Source organism: Terrapene carolina, unplaced genomic scaffold (assembly GCF_002925995.2).
Source record: "Terrapene carolina triunguis isolate 2854851 unplaced genomic scaffold, T_m_triunguis-2.0 Scaffold67, whole genome shotgun sequence".
NCBI lineage: Eukaryota > Metazoa > Chordata > Testudines > Emydidae > Terrapene > Terrapene triunguis.
The window spans coordinates 10,796,874-10,805,816 of record NW_020664418.1 but is presented as its reverse complement, the minus strand read 5'-3'; positions in this window follow the sequence as shown (position 1 = coordinate 10,805,816).

Below are 8,943 nucleotides of genomic sequence, written 5' to 3'. Positions count from 1 at the left end.
TGACTACATTTATTTCAGAAGCATTTTGGCTGTAGAGCAGTGTTACCACTGTGAACTCAACTGCCCAGGGATCACAGAAACTGAAGGCATCCTCCTCCCCTTTGAAGTCCTACAGATTTTTGAAATTCCTTTTCCTGATTGCCTGGCTTGGCGAGCACACCTAGTAGCTCTCCATTGTTGAGTGCAACTACCTAGCTGACCACGAGAGCTACACGCTTCAGACATGCTCCTGCTTGGAGGAGACAGGAGATATTGGATCTCCTGGGTCTGTGGGGAGAAGAGGCTGTGCTCTGAACCAGCTGAAGTGTACCAGGTAATATATGCCAGCACCTGAAAAATAAAACACGGTACTATAAAATAGTACCAAAAAATAATGGATTATGGTAAATACCCATAGAAAAATGAAAACAAATAATAGGAACCCAGTAAAAACAGGGCACCTTAACCACAAAAGAAAATAAAAATCTGAATTAAAAAGGGGATAACCTCACCGTAAATTTACAATTAAAAAAGGGTTGGTGGGAATTATATAAAATAAATCAAAATGTATGTTGGTATCAAAAAGAAAAGGGTAATGTAGTAATAAATAACTTGGCCTATAAACCAAGAAATATAATGTACTTGTAAAAATGTAACTCATTTCCAATATAAACAATATCAATGGCACCCTCAAATAACTAAAAACTTTATAACTCACCCTAGATTAACATAACCAAATTTAAGGGAAATAGAGTGGAATAATACAAATTGGGATATAAGAATACATCCTAATCGAGGCACACTAAACCAAATAGAGTGGTCAACTAGACTAATAATATCTTTAAAAGGCACCCTTGTTCAAAAATAGAAAATTGTTGAAAAAGTGGTGAAACAAATAAAATCTCAAATGTGTACTTGGTATAATGTTGTATGTCAAGTAACAGCATGGAATGGAATTAAATGGGCAACATTATTTTAAATTTCTGGAACTGCAGCATTATTCCTTGTATGTTTCTGTTTTGAATATCAAATGTGTAAGCAATATAAAAAAAACAAGCTTTGCAAAAAACGTATAAAATTGGGTTGTTAAATTATCCTACTAAAAATCATAAGATAATGCTTTAAGTTTTATAAAAACCAAAAAAGAAGACACATGATCTAATAGTTAACATACAAATTGCAGGTTTGATTGATGTGATATTACAATTATCTTTGGTAATTGAATATCGAATGGGAGACTGTTGGGATGGTGCCAGATTGGTGTGGCTATACTGAACGAGTGGTGTGAGAACATGGCTTGACATGACTGAACTGCGAAAGAGGATTCTGGGGACAGAGGTGAAACTGACTGGCTCCATGCTGCGTGTATGATCAATACTGATCTTTGAGTCAGCAAATATGTCTACTTGAAAGCAAACAACATGTATAGAACATTCTGAGTGGAGCATGGGCTGACGGGGGCATTTTGACCCTGTTGAAGGACATCACGCAGGGGGCTGAAGTGAATGATTGATAAGGGAGTGAATGTGGAGTAATTTTCAGTTGGCACCACTCTGCAGTTTCCTCCTAAAGTATTAATTAGGTAAAAATTAGTAACCACATGCCCACTGGGCATGCTTTTAAGACATGTGACTCCTTTGAGGAAAAAGAGTATAAATATCAAGCAAATTAAATTACTGTTGGGATTCCTTAATTAACGCTTAAAGAAGCAACACTGCTAAACAGAGTAGGCAAAACTCTGCTCCGTGGGTTCGAGTAGAACTGTGAACCAGAGAGGTCTCAAGGCAACCAAGGCCTTGCTCCGGGGAAATCCGAAACAGACCCGAGAGCTAAAAAAACAGACAAAGAGAAAAAAAGCCATCTATAAAATTGGTAACCACCTTCTCTGTTTGCCAAGCAGAAACTGAGTGAGGCTAGCGCAGGGCCTGTTTGTGTATGTTTGTAAAACAAGACTCGTTAAGGGGAATGTATAGCTCTTAATGTCTAACATAGGAGTTATGTACTTAACTCTCTGACCCTGTTCCCCGGCTGGAGCACAGGAGCGGGGCAAGCCTCAGACCCTGCTCCCTAGCAGGAGCTCGAGGGCCGGATTAAACCATCTGTAGGGCCAGATGTGGCCCGCGGGCCATAGTTTGCCCACCCTGGTCAAGAGAGACTCACCTATCCCAGCAGCAGCAGTGACACTAGGATTTTACAGCGTGTTGGTAGCTAACACATTGGAAAATCATTCCTATTTTTCTTAGTGTAGACATGGCCTAAGTGTAGACATGGCCAATCTAGGGTTTGCACCAATTAAGCTAACCAGAAAGGGCCCCTGCTAATTGCAACTAACAATAGAGTTAGCGACTCTACCTCTCTTGGTTGTATTACTACATCTTCTAGCACAATTAAATTAATGAAAATTCAAAAGATATGTCCTGCTATTTTTGGGATGGACATCCCTGTAATTGAAAATTTATCTACACGTTTATCCAACGTTCTTTCCCCTGCATCAGGCAGCAGGCTTGCTCATGCTCAACTGGCAGGACTGGCTGGATTGCCGTGGAGTCAAAGCAAGTCCTGGCTCGCTGCACAGCTGGAGGTCCCCCACACTTTTTCTCCCCTTCCTTGTCCACCACCTCCTCCTCTTCGCTGTTCACAGTAGGGGCCTGTGGCTCAGGTTCCCCAGAGTTATCCTCGGTGCTGTTGGGGGTGGTGGTAGGGTCTCTGCTGAGTATGGCATGCAGTTCTTTGTAAAAGTGGCAGGTCTGCAGCTCAGTACTGGATTGATTGTTGGCCTCCCTGGCCTTCTGGTGTGCCTACCACAGCTCCTTGGCTTTCATGTAGCACTGTTGCTGGTCCCTGTCGTACCCCTTCTCCTGCATAAGAACATAAGAATGGCCATACTGGGTCAGACCAAAGGTTCATCCTGCCCAGTATCCTGTCTACCAACAGTGCCCAATGCCAAGTGCCCCAGAGGGAGTGAACCTAATAGGTAATGATCAAGTGGTCTCTTTTCTGCCATCCATCTCCACTCTCTGACAAACAGAGGCTATTTTATAGAACTGTGTTTTATTTTTCAGGTGCTAGCATATATTACTGTACCTATTGGGGTGGTCACCCGCTCCTGCCTGGGAAGGGTTAAAGCCAGCCCTGCAGAGGGCTGGGGCTGTGTAAAGGAGCCAGTGGCCCCAGCTGATTGGGGAAGTGGCTGCAGCTGGGGCCACGCCCCAAACTGAGCAACTCAGCCTTATAAGAAGGCCAGGGCAGCCAGAAGCTGAGTAATCTCTCTCTCTGATTGGAGAGGGAGCTAGGCCTGGCTGCTGGGGAACTCACCCAGGGGACCTAGAGTGAGGCAGAGCTGGGGAAAGGCCTTAGGAGCTGGAAAGCCCTAGGCCAGCAACTCCCCAGGCTGCAGGGCCTAGTTCTAGGCCTACCTAGGTATTGGGGTTGCAGAGGGGCAGCCGGAGGGTGGGTAAAGGCAGCCAGCCCAAACCCCTTGTTGCCTGTGATGATCGGCTGATAGACTGCAGTCCACCCCAGGGCGTCGGGCCTAAACAGAGACTGGCAGTAGCCACGACTGAGGCAATGTAGGGATAGTGGGTGGGGAAAACCCAGTAAGACTGTGGGGTACAGCCAGGGGGGCAGTGTCCAAGACAAGGGCACCCAAGACAAGGGCACTGGGGTCCTGGGAGAGATATGGGGGGCCAACTGCAAGCGGATCACCAGCCTGCAGAGGGCGCTCCTGGGTTGAAGAGCTAATTCCCGAGGATGACCAGCAGGAGGCGCTGCAGGGGTGAGTCCTCCCTGTTACAGTTACCTGGTACACTTTTTGTTTTTGTTTATTAGCTATACTGGAAAGGACACGGACACACTGGCGTATATTAAATGTATGCACTTGCACCTTTTAGGGATCTTAGAATGACTGATTAATATAAGAATAACAACTTAATACCCAGTTAAGTGTATGGGGCCAAATTTTTTTTTTACTTTGTTCCAAGATATTTTTTTTCCAATTCTTCCAAGATTTCCTGGGCTTTTATACACACTTTTTTAGGACAATTTTGAGCAAATTTTTTTTAAAATTAACAATTTTTAAAGCACTTTTCAATAGCTTACTTAATTTTATTACAGAACATGCAATTTTTTGGTTCATGTTTTTTTTGTTTTTCAGTATGTGCTGATTATATTACTTTTGTGGTAAGTGAGTCTATGTGAATTTTGACTGTTTTGCATAAATACTGTGTGTGCCTTAGTTTTCCTGTGTATTGCACCAATGCTTAGGTGGTAGGATCAAGGGCGTGTGACTTGCTAAGACCCTTGGAGGCAGGTAACACTACTTCAGTGGCCTGTATATAAGTTATGTACTCATGACCCCTTTCACATAGCAAGCCTCTGAGTGTGACCTCCTCCCCTTATAAAAAAGTTTTAATTTATATATTGAACACCATTAAAATGCTGGAGGCAAAGCAGGATTTGGGGTGGAGGTTGACTGCTCGCGACCCCCCATGTAATAACCTCGTGACCCCCCCTGAGGGGTCCCAACCCCCAGTTTGAGAACCCCTGCTATAGACGGTGTTCTTCATAACCTAAAACCTAGGCGCGGGGATGCGACCAGGTGACACTTTGCCCGGGAAGTGAGCCAAAGACCAGGAGGAGGGGCAATGGGCATGTTGGAGGTTGGGTCGTGAGAAGCTGGGCAGTCTGTGGTTGGGAGAGAGGCGGGGAGTCTAAGATGGACTTGGCTAAAAGCTACCGATTCCTGTGCCAACAAGTCCATTTTACATTGTGTACCTGTTAATAAATAAACCCTCGTTTTACAATGTTTGAGAGTTATAGCTGACAATGTAGTTGAAGCGCAGGGCCCTTTGGCTTCCACAGGAGCCACGCCCAGGCGGACTCACTGCGGGGATGCCAAATGCCCCAATGTCAGACACAGGAAGGCCAAGGCCATTTAGGCTCTTCTCTGCCCCCCCCCCCCCCCAGTAACAGTGTGAGGGGAGGCATGCCTCACCACGGTTTTGACTGGCTTTTTAGAGAGCAGTTTTAGAACATTAGCCTGGTGACTCTGTGACAGACTGTCGATAATTCACTTTTTAGGGACTAAGATTACAGAAATTTTAAAGTTAGATTTGTTGTGTGTGTGTATATCTATATATACCCACATACTATGATTAATCTGGAATTAACCATTTTATAGGTTTAGGAACATTGTGATGTTCTTGTGTTGATTTGATTACATTAACCCATGTTTATCCTCCTATATATTACATATTGTCCCCATGTGAGATATGGCATCTTAAAGCACATTTATGTTAGGGTATAGAATCATAGAATATCAGGGTTGGAAGGGACCTCAGGAGGTCATCTAGTCCAACCCCCTGCTCAAAGCAGGACCAATTCCCAACTAAATCATCCCAGCCAGGGCTCTGTCAAGCCGGGCCTTAAAAACCTCCAAGGAAGGAGATTCCACCACCTCCCTAGGTAAAGCATTCCAATGCTTCACCACCCTCCTAGTGAAATAGTGTTTCCTAATATCCAACCTAGACCTCCCCCACTGCAACTTGAGACCATTGCTCCTTGTTCTGTCATCTGCCACCACTGAGAACAGCCGAGCTCCATCCTCTTTGGAACCCACCCTCAGGTAGTTGAAAGCAGCTATCAAATCCCCCCTCATTCTTCTCTTCTGCAGACTAAACAATCCCAGTTCCCTCAGCCTCTCCTCATAAGTCATGTGCTCCAGACCCCTAATCATTTTTGTTGCCCTCCGCTGGACTCTTTCCAATATTTCCACATCCTTCTTGTAGTGTGGGGCCCAAAACTGGACACAGTACTCCAGATGAGGCCTCACCAATGTCGCATAAAGGGGAACGATCACATCCCTCGATCTGCTGGCAATGCCCCTACTTATACAGCCCAAAATGCCATTAGCCTTCTTGGCAACAAGAGCACACTGTTGACTCATATCCAGCTTCTCGTCCACTGTGACCCCTAGGTCCTTTTCTACAGAACTGCTACCTAGCCATTCGGTCCCTAGTCTGTAGCAGTGCATAGGATTCTTCCGTCCTAAGTGCAGGACTCTGCACTAGTCCTTGTTGAACCTCATCAGGTTTCTTTTGGCCCAATCCTCCAATTTGTCTAGGTCCCTCTGTATCTGATCCCTACCCTCCAGCGTATCTACCATGCCTCCCAGTTTAGTGTCATCTGCAAACTTGCTGAGAGTGCAGTCCACACCATCCTCCAGATCATTAATAAAGATATTAAACAAAACTGGCCCCAGGACGGACCCTTGGGGCACTCCGCTTGAAACCGACTGCCAACTAGACATGGAGCCATTGATCACTACCCGTTGAGCCCGACGATCTAGCCAGCTTTCTATCCACCTTACAGTCCATTCGTCTAGCTCATACTTCTTTAACTTGGCGGCACTTTTGTTTGGACACTTTAAATACAGATTTATTACCATACCCCAGTAAACATGTGTTCTGTGTGCACCAATTACATTTTTATTGACACATTTTTATATTTTCAGTGATGCTATACAATTTTACAGTTGATTCTATATTTGACTGGAATTTTAGTTTTATTTTAAAACCAAGCCCCTTGAATTATATTATTGGTGCTTTTTTCAATGGTGTTGGTGTGTCTGAGGGGGTTCTTTATGTGGTGTATGTGGGTCCCACAATTCCCCAATTTTGGTATTAATTGCTTGGGATACGTTGGCCCCCATGTATATGCACCATTTGTTACACTTGAGGTCCCTAAACACCTTTTGTTGGATTATTGTCCCTTTTAACTACTAAAGCATGGTTGTTGGTTTTTTTTTGTTTTTTGTTTTGTTTAAGTTTCTTACCACCCTTTTGTTAATATCTTGGATGTTAATCCTTGTACCCATACAGAAATACATGTCTTATTTGGTACATGAAATGTCCACATTTTCTGAGTGTCTTTTATGGCCTCAAAGGGAATGACAGATTTTGTTACCATAGGGTGCCAGATTTTCCCCTCTTCCACATTCTTCCTTTTTATTATCTCCTTTACCGGGTTTAGCAACTTGATATTCCTTTATTGAGTTGTGGAGAGTTTTTATACTGGAAAATCAGTTACCTGGATAGAAATTTTTTTTATTTCCTTTTACTTTACTTTCTTGTAACCTTTTTTCTCCTTTTGTTCCTAGTGAAATAAATGCTGCTATAATAAACATTATGAGGGAAACAACTCTAACATGACTTTTGTATATGACTTTTTGCAGAGGTTGGTTTCAAGTTGTTGCCCACAGTAAGGTTTACTCTGTCTAGGACTTTGATTAATTTTGCACCGTTATTTATTCCATACTGGAATTTAGACTTTCCAAAAGCTCTTTTAAAACTTCCCCTCCTTAGAGAATTAAGCCTGGAGGCTGTTTTCAGATTTTGAGATTTTTTTTTCTATACTGATAGTATATTAAAAGCAGGAGGTCTACTACACAACCAGTGAGGCCACTGGGTGGTTAAGGTTTTCTTAGCACCTTGGAACACCCAAGAAGAATAAAGCCAATGTAACCCTTCTGCCAGGCCAAGTGATAGCAGCAAGGGCCGGGTTCAGTACATAGGGGTCCCTTCCCAACAGCGTGACACAGAACCAGCTCGAGCCCCCACCCAGTGACCTGGGAAAATCTTACACACACCCCTGGGCGCCTCGAAGAGGCAATACTTCCCCTCTCGCAAGCACAGAGCCTCGGTGTAGCAGAAAAATGTTTAATAACATGAGGTAAACGACATAGCATTAAATTGGGAAAACACCACAACTAGAGTTCATAGACCAAACCATGAGCGAAGACCCACCCCAGCAAATTGGGCCGTGTCCTTTCCCGTTGGTTCTTGAAACCAGCAACCAAAGTCCCAAAAGTCCAACAACCCCCCAAAGTCTCTGTCCCTGGTCAGTGCAGCCCCAGAGTTCGGGGGGAGGGGCGCAGGGTGTTAAGGGGCACCTTACGTGATCCGAGACCAACCAGCCGCCTCTCCGTGGGGTTCCGCCGCAGCCTTCACCACGAGCCGCTCCACTCCACCTGCTGTCCCGTGAGCCGCTCCTGCCGTCCCACGAACTGCTCTGCTCTGCTCCGCTCACCGACCTGTGAGCCGCCCGGCTCCACTCCGCTCCAACCGTCCCCGCAAGGCTCCGCTCTGCCAGCTGCTCCTCCAGCTGCTCTGCTCCGCTCACCGACCTGTGAGCCGCTCAGCTCCGCTCTGCTCTGCTCCAACCGTCCCCGCGAGGCTCCACTCGGCTAGCTGCTCCTCCAGCCGTCCCTGCAAACTGCTCCGCCAGCCGCTTAGCAATTCAGGCTCCCCCACTAGTTAACACAGCCTCAGTGATCTCAGCTCTTTAGTAACTTTAGCTCTTTTGTGATTTCAGCTCATAGTGATTTCAGCTCATAGTAGGGGAGCCCCAGTGCTGGTGCACTAGTGGCCCAAAGTGAACTCAGCTCAGCAGCCTGTAACTAGACTCCTAAGGGAATCAAAGTTAGCTCTGACATTCAACAGTGGAGAGAGGAGAAGGTGCAATTGGTGTTTCAGGCTCACGCAGGGGCCCCACACCACCAGGTACCAATACCTGCCCCCAACCTCTCTCAATTCACTGGGTTTTGTAACCCATGCCCCTTGACAAGCAAATGCTACTTAGGTAATGGTGACGGATTCACTCAGTCCTTCTGTCATACAACAGTTCCACTGGCCTTGATTCACAGAATCAGGGTAACAAAACTTTATTCTTCCTGCCCCAATAACAGAGAAACTGGGGATCCCACACCAGCCAAAGTAACCACTTTTGGTTGCTGTGGGCTCATGCTAGGCGTGTGGGTGTGCCTATGCAAACAAGATCTGCTCCTGGAGTTCTTTTCCACACTCGCCATAATTCACCACCAGATGTCAGGGTAGAGCTCATCCTGACTCTGCTTACACCAATATAGGAGAACTAAAGAAATTTGCATTTATTTTTACAGTTAAGAAA